Consider the following 16,431-nt stretch of genomic DNA (forward strand, 5'->3'; position numbering starts at 1 on the left):
CATTTATTTGAAAAAACCCCATATATAAGATTACATGTCTATCTTGTCTTTTTAACTTAGACTTACATTAACTTAGATTTAACATTTAACTTAGATTGAGATGCTCTAACAGTAGATAAGCCCTTGAAAGCCCAGAAAAATCAACATTTTAGATGGGAATTTAATTGACAGGACTTATGGTTTTCTTGATTCCTCCTTTAGGGACAGAACTTTACTGAATCTGTCATAATGGAAGCTTTATTGTACACATTTTCTTATAATCCAGATAAATGTACAGAATAATTTTAGATTTTTTTTTTTTTTTCCAATAGATGGCATAGCACACAGAGTAATGTCTTCCAATATTTTGGTGCAGATTTCAGGGATCAAAAATTCCCATCTAAAGATTCTTACTTTTTTCCATTGACTTATGAACCTAGACAACTCTACTTTTTGGGCAGCTAATACTGTTTAAGATTTCCAGGAGTTCTATTTCTGATATCTCTATATGTGAAGAAACACAGATTTTAACAGAGCTTATCTGTTAATGACTATCTTTTATGTAATGCTTGTTCTGACCTTTGATATCATGGTGATAAATATATTAGGTCTATACTGCTTGTATTGTTTTAATATCCAAGTTGTAAAGTGGGTGAAATGAAATAAACTAATATAAGACTGAAAAATAATAGTAATTAAAAAAATAAAACATTTTAAGACATACCTAATATTTCTTTTATCAGTTTTTGTACATTTATGATTTCCCTTTTCTCAAGTGACACCAAAAGCTCAAGCAGCTAATAGCATGTCACAAGCTAAACTTAAATATTCAAATTGGACAAACACTGAAATACTGAATTTCATACTACAATGATGGGCTCGAAAGAGAAAGGTAAAAAGAAAATGTTTCTATTCCTACTTTTTAACAAGGCTGGGTCCCTTGACAAATGCATTGCAATCCTATGCTTCAGAGCATCACTGTGTGGAGCATCACAGGAAGAGCAGGAACTGAATTCGGGTCTGCCTTTCACAAGCGTTTGGGCATTTAGTGATAGTCAAAGAGCAAATCTTTTTTTAGCTTTGCTTAACAACAGAAAGAGGTAACTGAGCAACCTTCAATCTGTCCATCAGAAGGCAGAAAAAACATCTCACAAATGACCATTTCTGACTGTTCTTTAGCATCTTCAGTTTTTGTGTCTTTCCACATCCCTCTGTGGTCATACATTTTCTGTCTTTGCCCAAAACCCTCAACTCTGTTGTGCATTCTCACAAGTTCAGTCTTTGATCACACGCTTTCATTTTGATTAAGATATAGAATAAATAATAATAAAACTATGCACTTTACCTCTTGAAAGTGTCTTTCATACATCAGCTAAACAAAATCAGTGATCATTTTACTTCCACAGTACTTTCTGTAAGTGTCAGAATATTAGCCCTGGTGTCTTGGCTGAGTACCAGGTGTTTATTTATATGCCACATACCTAAGTTTCCTTGAAAGTTGCTATAACATGCACTTTTATCTCCAAATTTTCCTCTCCTTAAATTCTACTGTTCAAAGACTATCAATTTACATGGTAAATGTAGAGTTGCACTTCAGAAATGGAAGAAATCCTTTTCAGATAGTATGTGCTGATATAAAATTTGGAGATTTTGTATCTATACTTTATGAAAGTCAATCAGTTAATGATAAATTTAAAGAAAAAAATATCTTTTTTTAACCCTTTCATTAAAAAATGAGTTAAGGGAGTTATTTAGCAGACCAAGGAATTAATTTTGATAAAAAGTAATCTTTTATAAGTTGTTCACATTCCAAAGATCCTTTTCAACAAATCTATGCAATAAGATTATTCAAAACATACTAAATTTTTAAACCTTTTTTTTTTTTATATAAAACATTGCAGAGCTATGTATTGGAATTACAGGTTTAATTAAGATTCAGAATAGAAGATGAAATCTGAAATGTGAGTGCATGCTAGTATTTCAGTTTGGAGATGAAATGTGCTTTTGAAGTGAATCTCCAATCAACTCAATTTTATAGGATCATAGACAGGGTTGGGTTACAAGGGACCTCAAAAATAATCTGCTTCTAATGCCCTGTCCTGGCCAGTCATTAGATCAGATTGTTCTGCCTGGGTTTCTTATACCAGGTTAAAGGAGTTTTTGGTACAGGGTTAATTTCTTCCTACTGGTTGGTAGAGTGCCATGTTTTAGACTTAGTATGACAATAATGTTGATAACACACTGATGTTTTAAGTGTTGCTAAGTTGTGCTTACCCTAAATCAAAGATGTTTCAGTTTCCCATGTTCTTCCAGTGAGGAGGTGCATAAGAAATTAGGCAGGAACATGGCCAGGAGAGCTGTCCCAAACTAGCCAGGGGGATAATCCACATTTCAGAATGTCACACTCAGTATATAACCTGTAGGTATCTGTTTTCCCTGGGTTTAATGTCTGTCTCTCTGTCTTTCCATCATTCTTCTTCTTCTGATCACCATTATTATGATAATCATTATTAACATTATTATCTGTATTAGTATCTTCATTATCTTTATTTCAACTATTAAACTGCTCTTATCTCAATCCACACATTTTACCTTTCTCTGGCAAGACTGAGCATGGGTGGAGGAGAGTAGGGGAGCGACTGTGTGGTATTTAGCTGTTGCCTGAGATTAAGTCACAGCAAATCTGCACATTTGGGCACTGAAAGACTGAATTGTGTATTTTCACAGGCTGAAATGACCCACTATAGATAGAGACATATGTTTTATGAAATGTAGTACCTGTAATTAAAGATTAATCCTTGACTTGAAAACAAGGAGATTTACAGTCAAAGGAAAGCAATTTAGCATTCAGAAGTACTTTCTGTTCAAAATACATTGTAAAAGAGAAATTTGAAAGAAAAATCAATGGCTTTGTAGACATCTATCATGAAAATAAATTTAAAGAACAAACTGAAAAAGATGCATTCTCTTGCCTGAAGGCAAGATTAATTATGCTTGCGTAATTTCTGCTTAGTAATTGTCTGAACTCTTCAGTGAAGTCTTCAGTGATTGAGACTCCATAAATGGTGGCTCCTCAGTCTCACCAGAAAAATTCTCTTCAGTTTCTTAGTAGTTTCATTTGTGGGAATTATTTTTCTCTTTAAACCAGGTCTCTTTCATTATAATTTAAGTCACTTCCCTCACTCCTTTTCTTCCATCAGCTATGTTTTATATCTTTGGAAAATATTTCCTTTTTCAGTTTTTCTATGTAGGCCATATTGTCTAGTTCCATAATTAGTTTGCATTATTTCTAATGCAACTTTTGTAATCTTTACAATCGGTGCAGAAACTTCTAAATTATCAAGACAAAGTATTTCAATTTAGGGACTCACTAGAAAGTTGTATAGAAAAGTTGCCTTCTCTCTGTGAGCATTTCCATACTTGTTACTGAAATTTCAAAGCTTATAAATTAGTTAATCGGCACTGGTTTTCTTCTGCTAAAACAATTAGAAATTTTTGCTTCATTTGAGGAGTAAGCCACATATTTTGTATTGTATTTGACATATCAGTTTTGGATTTCATGTGGTGACACAGGTTTACATTCCTGCTTATCTGCTCCTGGACTCTTGCCCTGGGAAACCCAAGTCTTACTACTTTGCTCATGAATGCACAGTGCTCATCCCCGTCCAGATGCTGTCAGCATTCCAGCATATAATCAACACTTACTTTGTGTGTGCAAATCAAAGTCTGTATTTTTAGGGGTAAAACTTGCTGTTTATTCCCTTACATATTCTACATACAATGACTACTTATTTTGTATGCAGTTTAACACCACACTGCTTTCTTATTTCACATAGAGTGATTAGCATCAAAATTTTAACCCAAGCTACAATAGTAACTTTGCTATATCTTTCTTTTTTTCATATTAAACATAAGAAATGTAGATTCTCACAATAAAACAATGCTATTTAATCTTAGGATTCCATGAACAAGCTAGATTTGGGATAAGATCATTCAAAGTGATAAAGGGAAACTAAAAGTACAGAGGACGCTGGCTGACAATACACAGACAGAAAAGAAACAAAAGCTTTAGCAGCAGAAAGTCTGTATTTTGAAAGAAAGTAATATTGTGTTTATGGCATGACAACAGAGTAGAAGGTTTAAGAACAGATGAAAACTGCCAAAAATGCTTTAGATGATTTCCATGGAAACAGGAGAGACTAAGACAAAAAGCTGCTCTACAAAGACCAAAGTCCAGGAACTGAGCTGCATCCTGGAGGCATAATGAAGAGGATGGATAAAGGACTTGAACCACATGAATCTTCAGACCCCCTGCACAGGCCTTAATTAAATTACCTTTATTTTCTTGAGATCATCTCAATATACAGGGCTTGTCTGGAAGAGTCTGAAACACTATCAATCTGAAAAAAAGACCAAAGGAGCATGTGGGAAAGCTTACCAATTCTGTCAAGCGTTAGGCATCGCTTTGTTATAACATTGCACCATTAGAACACTGCTTTGACTCCTCTTTCATGTATAATTACATTTAAAACCTCGAGGTTCCTGAAGGCTCAGAGCTATAAAATTTTTAGACAAGTTGCCAATGCTGTGAGAATACACTGTGTGAAATAACTGTCCATCATTCTTCTTTCAAGTAATAAATCCTGAAATTACAGCAATGTTCTATAACTATCAATGAGACTTTTTCCATGTTATTACTGAAGACTTCTGACATTTCCCTGGCAGAGAGACAGGCTACTCCCAATCCAAGCTGGATTGTGTGCAAGTGTGCAACAGGAATCACTGAAATGAATGAGAGCTTTGCCTGTTGCAATGTGCCTGGCTGTGCTTTCTCTAGAATATACCACTGTCACTCCTCTTATGTAGCTTTGGTGATGTTTTCTACTCCTAACGATAGTTAAGAATCCAGGTTAAGAATCCAAGCAATTTATGCAGGGCAGAAAATAACTATTGAATTGGTTCCAGTAATCTCATTATGTTTTCCACCGTACATCTGTTACAAGGCAAAAACAACAAACACACAGAGAGAGGCAGATTTTCACCTAGCAAGAATGCTGCTTAGTGACAGTTTTGAATACTTCAGTTTTAAATTGCTTGCAATTTTTGCTATTTCTGAGATAAAAGATAAAATTTGAAATCTTAATTCCAATTAATTTAAAATTAAATTTTAAATTTAATTATCGTTTAACAAATAAATCTTATTTTTAAAAATCACGCACTATTCATCTGAAATTAAAGTTCTGAAATGACAGAATAATGTTGCCTATCCCACTAGCTGTTCCCTTTAATTTTTACATATGTCTGCTGATTGTTGGAAATATTTGGTATAACTTTATTAACAACCCTCTAGTGTAGTAAATAGACTAGTTTTTTATTTTTGGATATGTTCCTGACTTTGGTGTTAAAAGGCTCCATAGGTCAAAATTAGCCAATCTTATTGATATTCATATTTGATATTGATATTCACATTAATCTTATTTTGCTGACTCAGTGTTTTACACCAGCCATATGGAATTTTCTGATGTAGAAATTTAGGAATTAACTTCTCCAGATAAGTCCATTATGTCAGAATATTCAAGCCATACTGTAATTGCTCCAATTCAGTAGTGTGATTATAAATATTCCTTATGAACACCAGAAATATTATTGTTCTATGTGTCTGATGCTTGGGATTTCAATTTTTCAAATAATTTAGTCAGTCTCAGCCAAGGCCAAGAATAATTTCTTAAGGTTTGAATAAAACAGAGTTTCTCAGAAGCGATGGCCTTTAAACAAATTTTCAACCTGAAACTTTTGGCTGTTCTGCATTCTGTCATATACAGAGGAGAGGCAGCTAATACCCTTTTTCTGTAATAACATGTCAAAAAATGCACAGCACTGTTGAGAGGTAACAGGATGTAGATATATAGAATTGAGCTGAGCTGATCTAGTTTAAGTAATAATTTCACTGTGAAGGGGGGTGGATCAGATTAGATTGCCTTCCAACCAATTTTTCTGTGATTTTGTTATCAGCTGAACTGCTGATGTGCCAGTTGCTTGTTTCTAATGTAGTGCCAGCCACAGAAATCTAGTCTGCTTTCCTTCCTATCACACAGTCAGCATCCTGTTTCACTGAAGAAATTGGATAGTATGTTTGTATTTTTCCATTTGTAAGACTGAATTTTTAAGCCATGGATGTTCTGCTCTATAATCTCTCAGCAGCGTGACCTCAGATTCTGAATCTTTTATACAAATAAAATTTCCCCCAATTTTCATGCCCTAAATTCCCTTCCTAAATAACTTTTAACCACTTATTACAGTAACCCCTTGATTTTTGCCAAACAACTTTGCTATCACTAACGTTTTTTTATGCAGTCGATGAATTCTTAGCACTGTCAAGAATTAGAAGTTATGACCAAAAGCCTCAACTTGTCACAGAAAATCAAGGCTTGCATTGCCATGTACTCTTACATTTTTTCATAAATTGCATGTACTTTATTTTTACGAGAAAGTCTGTTTCTACCAGAGTAAGAAACAGAACACAACAGAAGTAGGAACAACAGAAAACTAAGTGGATCATACTTTCCCACAAATCCTTTCTTGTGAAAGGGTCCCATTTACTACTTCATTATGCACTAGAAAATCTTGACTTTCAATAATTCCTTATTTTCTTAAATTCTTCCAGGAGAGATAACTCTGCATTTGTTATACCTAACATAGAAGATAAAAAGATGTTTTATTCTAGAAACATTCAACTTTTGACTATATAGCAAGGAGCACAAAGACTGTTTGGGGGTTTTATGGTTTGTTTTTTATCAATATTTATTATGTTAAGAGTATAGAAGCAGCAAGTTCGTTGTTCTTTCTAACTATAAATTAAAGTAGGCCCTGTTGGTAAGGGAAACTATTGGTCATAAATTAAGATCTTTTCACTTGTCACTGGATCAGTTCACCCCAAAGAAGATAGGAAGGTCTCTAAGTGTTAAGAGTCTGGATGTCTTAGAAAGAAAATTCCTCTTTATTTCCCTATTGGGCTCTGTCCAGCATCCTTAGCTTCTACAAAACTTTTGATAGAGTACATGGAAGTGGAGCATCAGAATGCAAGAGCTCACTCATGTAGGACTTCTGGATAGCAATCAGGTTAATGTTTAAGTAGCTAAGCTTCCAAACACTTCTGTATATGTGAGGATTGCTAGTAATTGCTAAAAGTTTTGAAATAAAAATACTAACAAAAAAGAGACTTGCAACTCACTTTTTTAAGCTGAAAGAACTGCTATTTGCTTTAAGAGCTAATCACTGCTGCAGCAGCTGATGATTTTCTAAACTAAATAGATATTTCTGTTCCCAAAAGAATAAATTTTGAAAAACATTTAATTAAGCCATGCAGGTATTTATTGTACATGCACATTTTAAAATTGCTTGGGGAAATTGCTACAAGGAATTATTTTGTGCTAAAATAAATGGTCATCTTTAGTCTTCAAGAAACACTGTTGCTCTTTACTACCTAATATGGGAACCACAAGCCTTCCAAAACAAATAGGAAAACCTGTTCCACATGCGTTTTAACTTTTATAACTTTCCAGTCAAAAAAAAAACTGTTTCAAAACAATTAATCTATATCATTTTGTATCAGATGGCACAATACTTGCCTGTGATAAGAGATAATAACACCAGAGAATAAATCTTATGACTCCCAGGTATGTTCTGTTATCACAGAGAACCTTCATGGAGCCACTCTTGGTGGAGCCCTACGAGAGCAGTGGCTCCTTGTCCCAGCAGCTGCACTTCTGCAGCAATAGATTTAGGTCTGTGTAGGAGTAGGTCAAGATGTATTTATTGTATTGTGACCTTTTGGGTGAGCTTACCCTGATCCCTAAGCCACTCAGGTGCCTTATCTTCAAACAGAAGGTATAGAGACAGAGATGAAAAAACAGAATTGAAAGAGCCATCTGAAGTAGCTTCTGTCAAATGTTAGCAAAAAAAAAAAAAAAAAAAAAAAAATCTATAACTGCAGCTACAGATCAGTATTTGTGAAAAGAAGCCAGTTTTCTGTTTTAAAACCTACAGTGTATATGAACTATACATAGTCAAGAACTTTTCTGTTTCTTTCTTTTTTTTTTTTTTTTTTTTTAATACAGGCTTTTACAAGTGTCTGACCTTACTAATACATAGGTATTGAAGGTTTCTGTGCTAGAAATCCAAGAATGCATTCAGAGAACAGCACTAGGCACAGAATAACATGACACATTAACATTTTCTTCCTTTTTTCAACAGTAAACATTTGTCAGCAGTAAAAGGTAAGAAAATATAGTCAGTTTGTTTAGGGAAAAAGAAACTAAGCTGTGTGGTACTCTTCTCTCTTCCATGTTGTCTACTGCAAATATACATATATTTTTGTAATTCTTGTGAACTTGCTTTCTGCAAATTCTGAAGGATCTGCAGTTTTGTATGTAAATGAGGCAGATGACCTTTTGAGAGGAGAAATGTCTGCATAAAAAATCCTGTTTGTTCTCACCTTTATCTTAAGTATAAAAGTCATCAAGATAATATGCAAGTCTGCTCTTCATGTAAGGGTAAAATATTCTTTATGAAAAGAATGGAATTTAGGAAAATAAAAAGGAGCATCGTGACAAGATTTAAAGTTTAAAGGAAGAAAAATATGAAACAGTTTTGGAAGTAATAGATATTGTTTGAGTATATAAAAAAGGGGAGTGTTAGCAATTATATTGTTTGATAAATAAAATAACAAAATGCAGTGAAGATTTTGTTTATGATATTTACTTTCTCCTTGTGTTTGTTTTGAGCCTTAAATATAAAGACCTTTTAACATTAGCACCTTCTTACTCCTTTCCATTCTGGATATTATCAACTCCCAGCAGCATATTTCACTTCAGCTGTCTCATTTGCAAGCTGAAGAGTTTAAGTTTTTTCTTTCTTTACATAGAAGCTGACCTCATCTTTACTGATGTTTTGTCAATCTTTTCTGTTCCTCTATGAGATTTGGTGACCAATACTGCACATTTTATCCAAACTGTGGACACACAAAGGATTTATAGTGTTCTAATTATACTGTCTGCATTTATCATTTTTCCTAATATTTTTCACATGTGATTTGCTTACTGACCACTACTGATCACCAAACTATCATTTTCCTAGCATGATGTGTAACAGCTCCTAGATTTCATTCTGTGTTGAAAACAGTCAACTTTTTCTTTGTTTTTATTATTGCATCTCTGTTAACCCTTTAGTATGAAACCTGTGAACTTCACCTGCAATTTTAGATCTTAGCCACTCGGTCTTGTTTGGACCTCCTGAAGTTCTTTCAGGGACCTATATTTTGAATATAGGTTATGCTAGTATCTCCCTGCAGCACAGATACAGCTTTTCAAGCAGAAAATTCTGCCTATTCTACCCAATTTTCAGTGTTAACTGATTGTAACTCTTACCTAATTATCACTGACATTTTTCTATCTGCAACACTGCACAGTCTTGACATGAAAAATACAATATAAGCAACTTGAATAAGGTTGGGGTATCCACTGATGATAGAAAGTGTTAGGACCATGTGAGAGAAGTCCTGTTTTAACTGGGGACTTTTTTTACAAAGTAGGAAAAGAGGGAGAAGTAGAGAAAGTTTGTTAGATAAGAGGTCAGTTTTACTCTCCTGTATTTTTTTTGCCCAGAGACTATTTCAGATAATCATACTGGTGGAAAAAAAGCAGAATGTACAAACTCAAGAGAGTCCCCTAATTTTCTATTTAAACACAACCTACTTAGGAATAGTGTACACCAAAGACTTATAAATACATTGGGGAAGAAAACCATAATTTCACAACAGAAATTGGAATATAACAATGAGAAGAAATGCACTTTTCAAATATAAATGCCAAGGGAATGTGAAGGCAACTACCATATTGTTTATGCTTGCTATTTTGTCTATCTTTTAAAATGCTTTCTTCACAATATAACTTTTCTGTTATGTCCTGCAAGGAATGTTTTTTAACACCTTCCTGAGTGTGTAATTGAGAATCATGAATCTGAACTAGAAAAAAAAAAGATCTGATACATGTGTACTGATGTAGGGTAAATTATTACACTTGTTTTGATTAAATTTAGTTTAGTTTAGTTTTAAATTTCGTTTAAAATGAAGTTTTATTTGTGAATTCTGTTCATAATCATCATAAATTAACACTGCTATCACATAGTTCATCCTAGTTTTCAAAAGCACCATTCTAGGGCAATTCTGAAATACCATCAATGTCTGTGTATTCAGATGACAAAGACAACTATGGCAAAAAACTCCCACCATGGGTGTGTTTTCTGCTTTAATTTGTGTTGGGTTCAGTATTCTCTCACTTGTTAATAAATGTCAAATTTGCTGATGTAGGAACAACCTCACAGGGCAAGGATAATGAATTTGCTGAAGTCAGAGGTCTTTTTCTCTGTGAGTGAGAGTATTTAATGCTATTATACCACAGAAGAAAATTTAAATGAAAAAAACATGTTTCCTATATTACAGAATTTTCTGAAACATCCTATCTGAATGAAATGAAGCTATACCCATAAAAGATATTAGGAGACATTAGCTGACTTCTGAGGCTGCTCAAAGAAGCTCTTTTTGAAGAAACTTCACCTTGAGATAAGGTTCTATATTCCTAATGTTTTCAAGATAGATACCTGAAAGCAAAATACATTTAATCCATGGTATTTGAAAATTAGGCTTTGGATACTAAATGTTACTAGGGAAAAAAAACCAACAAAACCAAACAAAGAAAATGCATGCAGCAATCTGTAAATATATTTTATATCTTTGAACTAAGAGTTTATGGACTTAGGGAAGTTATCTTTTTTAAACAAAATAATTGTTGAATGAACTGCAACAGGCAATGTTAAGCAGGGATGAGGTAAGATGCTGGTGTGATCCCTTCTGGCTCTGTGCACAGTGAAATCCACAACAGTTTATAAAACATGGAAAAAAGTAGGAGAATTTCAGGGTAGCATAACCATGATGGGCACCCTGTCAGCAATATAGAGAAAACTACTTCCATGTTTGGTGTCCTCATATACACTCAAAGGAAATAAAATTGCTTTCATGGTGGAGTTTAGAGGATGGGTCTTTGCTGCTGACAGCCCAGAACAAAGTCTGAAACAAGTACTTGCACAAGAAGCATCTTTACATCCTGAAAAGGCCAAGATACCTCTGTTCAGTGATTAGCAGTGAAACCCATTTGATGTCCTATATATTTTATATATATATAAAATATATAGGCATTTGATGCTCTATATATTTTAATGCAACCACAAACTGCAGTGGAATTGAAGATGAGGAACAAAATGCATAAATATAAAAAGTGCCTACATGTTTTGGACATCTGGAAAATGAAGCATATATCCTTCAGAACAAGATAGAACTGTCTGATGCAATTATAATTTCAACATTATTGTACTGTGGCAAACTTGACAACTGAAAGTCAATGATAACAAGAAGCCTAATGAAGCATCTGCAAAATAGTCTTGGAATTACTGACGTTATCACAGAATAGTGACAAAATGTGAAAGAACACTGGAAAAATATATGCTGCTTCCAAACTTAGGAGATGATAACTTAAAATGAGCTTGCATAGCCTTATGTTGATATGTGAATCAATCCTCCACGGAGTAAGGGAGAGGGCAGCTGGAAAACAGAAGGAAAAGACTGAGACAACCTTACATTGTGTTCCAGCACGGTGATGTGGAATGGCAGGTAGAACTTGCTTCTACTCACACTGAAAGGACAGTAGAATACATAAGACAAACCAGCATTTTTTAACCTATGGGATGATTCATGACCAAGATATTGCACATGTTGTTACAGTAATCTCAATGTCATTTCATAGGCATGCATAAACTTGGGGGGATTTAAAGCAATAGACAAAGCAAAAGGTATAAAAACAGCCAGATTGCTTCAGAGAAGGGCATTTTCAAAATTCTGTCTTCAAAATCCTAGTTGTTACAATGTGGAATGAAGTTTAAAAATGATTAAAGAATTACATAATTGTATGTGCAACACGCAGGAGTTCAGTGATCTCAATGATAAATTTACCTTGTCTATGGAAGACTTCATGTTACAGATCTGGCATCAGAAATGAATATTCAGTATCTTGTTGAAAAATGTAAGTTTAAAATCATATCCAACCTTTCTGTCATAGGCACTGTCCTGCATTTGTACTAAGCACATACGCACCATTTTGTTGTATTGCAAGATAACGAGAAACACCTAAGCTTAATTTTTGCTTTAATTGCATATAATATGACTTAATCTGCCAGTTACTCTAGTTCTCATGTGAAGGAACTTCTGAATGCATGCAGAATTTTCAGGTAAGTTTAAAATCAGGTGAAGTATCTTTGTTCTTTGTTTGAAATTAAATAAGGTCCCAAATCTCCTTTTTTTGTGTTTAGATTTTCAAATGTCCTCATTGAGAGAAAAGGGATATCTTATATCTTATCAATATAGAAGGGAGTTCTTAAATTGATAGCAATTTAAGATGCAGCTTGAAAACTGATCTCATTTCTGAGACAGATTTATACCATTAACAGCTATGGAGGAGCTGTTTTATTATTCAGATAAAACCGTATGGCTTTTTTAGGTGAACTTCCTCACTCTCTATGTAACTGTATTGCATATAGTAATGCACTTTCTGGAAATTTGTCCAGCTTCAGGTTTTGTACCCATAACTTGAAATACAAAATTGTGAACAGGTAACCTAAAATGTGAAGACTTTATTCAAATCTGTAACACAAATTCTAAGATGAATAAAATACTAAAATATATCCAACATGTGAATGCAATTAGTTAGTATAAATAATATATTAGTTAGTAACAGACACCAGTATTTTAGGCCATAAAAAATCCACCTAATCATGGATGGCATAAGCTAGTAACAACCTGAGCTTGAAAAACTGAATTGGACATGGAACAGAAGAAAGAGGAGAAGAAAAGCTTTCTGATCTGACATATTTAAAATAAAGTAATGGGTAATGGAAGTTAATTTTTACATTTTAGAATAAGTTAGAGATATAACTTTCTTGTATAGAAACCAGAAAAAATGACATACAAAATTAGAAAAAGTCTAAAGAAATTAAAATTACTGGATCACTGGGATTTAAAGTTCAATAAAACTATCCTGTGATAACTTAAGTGTCAAGGAAATTTTACAGAATTTCAGAAGTACTTAAAAGCATATCAAAATTATTTAGTGTAACTCATTAAGATGGTTGATAACTGAAATAATCTTGAAAGGTTAGAGCAGAAAGTGAGTAGCAGAAGAAGAGGTAATGCTTTTCTGGGTGAGAAGTCTTCATCAGTTGGCTCTTACTGTTTCTTGGTTTCAAGAAGTATCCACACTTCCTCAGGTTCTCAAGACTTTAATTGAGACATAATATGTCTCTGTACAGGGAAACAGCAGAGTGAAAGGCAAAAGTGTATCCTAATGCAATAAATTACTTTTGGTTAAGCATTACATGTTTTAACACAGAGTACTCAGCTGATAACACAGTGATTTATCTCTCCCTTAATCTGCTTCCAATGCAAAGAAAATTGCAAGTAATTGTAATCATCATATACTCAAATTGTATATTTATTATTAAGCAGTGTCTGTTTGTGTATAATTTTGTGATCCACTTATCCAGACTCAGAATAAATAGAGAAGTTTCATGCACTCTCCCCCCTGCTATCTGTCCTCAGAAATGAAGGACATGAAGCAAAGGATTCATCTTTTTCAAGAAGAGAATTGGCTTCTCCCTGCAGCAGCTATTTTGTGAGTTGTAAAGCAGTGCAAATCTAGTGGTATCTGGCAAAAATATTTCTGCAATCCCTTTTTTTTTTTTCCTTCATATGATTGTTTTTAACTTGGTTGGGGCTTTTTGTTTGTTTTGGTTTTGGTGAGGGGTTTGTTTGGTTTTTTTTGTTGGTTTTTTTCATCAAGGACCTAGCATTTCTTAAAAAAGAATGAATTTCATGAATTAACAAACATTGCTATTTTCCCTTTCTTTTTCTCTCTTACTCTCCTTTCTTTTCCTTTACATGTATATGAGAACCTTTTAATGGGTCTTTAAATAAGTACCTGGTGCTATAAACAAATTTGCATGATCAAAAGACAATCCTGAAATTACTTAGAAAAAAGTTAATGAAGCAATCTGGCTATAAAGCATCTGGTGAAGAGGCGGTAGATAAATGTATGGTATCATCAAGAAAAGCAAAACATAAAAAACACATCTCACAGCTGATTTGTGGAAGTATAGTGACAGAATAATGCATTAGTTTTATATTTTGTATTGCAATGACTGAAACACAAAACATTATCTATCTGGAAGACTAAAATGTTACCACCACTGTTAACTCAAAGACTTCTTAACTAGAAGTCATGGGAATATGCATTTTTGCTGCTATGAGAAAAATTAAATAAAGAAGTAGGAATTTGAAAAACTCTTATCTTGTTTTCTCTGACTGTAGAAGAACCGAATGCAATTAGATACACAGATATAGGGAAAGAGGAGAAAGAATTCAAAGCTCTCAAATCAGTTCTCTACCACTGGAGGCAACTGATTGATGGCTGGAAATTTTCTTTTACTTTCAAGTCTTTGATTATTCTTGGACATTTTTTTATCTGCTTCTACTTTCATTTATAACATTGAACTTTGTGATGGAATCTTATATCCATCCTAAATCCTGCATGCTGTGTGTGAATAGAAGGACTAAAGTGGCATGGGGTTGAAATTACCTTGCTGAATAAAGCACTGCTCGATAGAAAACAGAAGTAGATCCCCTGATCATTCTGAGACTTACTGCACAGAGAGGTTCTTCCACCTCTCTTTGCAAAACCCTGTCTAGCCTTAAGGAAAGTTTATGTCTAGAATCACAGAGTATCCTGAGCTGGAAAGGGCCCACAGGGACCATGTAGTCCAACTCTTGGCCCTGCACAGGACACCACACGAGTCACACCCTGTTTCTGCTAACACTGTCCAAACTCTTCTGGAACTCTGTCAGGCTTGGTGCTGTGACCTGGGGAGTCTGTTCCAGTGACTGACCACCCTCTGGGGTGAACCTTTTTCTAACATCCAACTTAAATCTCCCCTGAAACAACTTCAGGCCATTCCCTTGGGTCCTGCCACAGCTCACCAGAGGGAGGAGATCAGTGCCTGCCCCTCCTCTTCTCCTCACAAAGAAGTTGCAGACTGCAGTGAGGTCTCTCTGAGTCTCCTCTTGTCCAGGCTGAACAGACCAAGTGACCTCAGCTGCTCCTTGTACAGCTTCCCCTCAAGGCTCTTCAGTATCTTTGTAGCCCTCCTTTGGACCTTTAGATGGTTCTTATATTGTGGTGCCCAAAACTGCAGCCAGGACTCGTGGTAAGGCCACTCCAGCACAGAGTGGAGGGACTATCACTCTCTACCAATCAGAAATCTTTTTCTACAACTTGAGCTATTCAACAAATATGACTTTTTTGTGGCAAAGGGCTTCAGACAGTCAAAAGTCAATGCTGATCAAAAGATCTTATGGAGAGTGAGGTGGTAAGAGTTTATAGTGCAGCACTATAAATTCCGTAGAAACAAATGTAAAGAAAAACATATAAAGAACTATTTCTGTATTTTTCCCCTTTTCAAACATTTGATATCCAAAATTCCATTAAAAATAGCTGTTTCATGAAAAAAAAAAAAGCTGTTCTCTGAATTGAGATATAATGCAGTTTATGCTGGAACTTTTTATCTGCAAGGGTTTATCTAACATAAAATCAAATAAAGATTACAGTCACTGAGCAATTCTGAAGCAATTATGATGTAATAAACTATAAATACATACATGTGTAATTACAATACTTTTTTTAATGGTCATGAATGTTTTGTATTAAGTTATGAAAGTTATTGAATATGCCAAAAATTGCATAATGCACCTGAAAAATCTATTTACTACTATAAACTGCTCATACATCATTTACTTATTTAGTAGACACAATTATTCATCATGTGAATGAGCTTTAAAGATTAATCAGTAATTTTACATGAACAGTTAGTGCAATCTAAATTCTGCTATGAGAAATGGGGAATAATATAATATTATAAACCCTGAGGTTTTCATTACACAATTATCGTAGTTTGACTGCACTTATAATTTTACTCCAGAAGGATAAAAGGTCAAGAGTTATAATATGTAAATCACCATTCAAAGAATTGATAAATTTAAAAGTACAGACCTTTAAGATATATATGTTAAAAAGTAACCAACAATAGAATTTCATTTATAGACAACACTGAATATATTTACACTACAAGGCAACATGACAGATTGATGCCAAATTCCTCAGTAGGATGGACAAATTGTGAAATTTATCACACATTTAATATAACACTATTTCACTGTCTGTTGGAATTATACAATCAGATTTTAAAATGTAATCTGTAATGACTTTTGTGAAATGGAAGAAATTTATCTTGAGCAAT

At 34.1% G+C, this 16,431-nt stretch overlaps 1 long non-coding RNA gene across 6 annotated transcripts in view; it reads right to left on the reverse strand.

The window, feature by feature from the left end:
* Positions 1–16,431, reverse strand: part of LOC111930100 (uncharacterized) — a 171,619-nt gene that overhangs the window by 62,192 nt on the left and 92,996 nt on the right. Inside the window, exon 4 of one of the 6 annotated variants that reach the window (XR_015287847.1) lies at positions 4,315–4,379. The exons of the other annotated variants lie outside the window; for them this stretch is intronic. This is a non-coding gene — a long non-coding RNA (uncharacterized LOC111930100). The remainder of the gene's footprint in view (positions 1–4,314; positions 4,380–16,431) is intronic. 6 annotated transcript variants of the gene reach the window in all.

The sequence above is a fragment of the Cyanistes caeruleus genome, chromosome 6, assembly GCF_971803275.1.
Source record: "Cyanistes caeruleus chromosome 6, bCyaCae1.hap1.1, whole genome shotgun sequence".
Taxonomy (NCBI): domain Eukaryota; kingdom Metazoa; phylum Chordata; class Aves; order Passeriformes; family Paridae; genus Cyanistes; species Cyanistes caeruleus.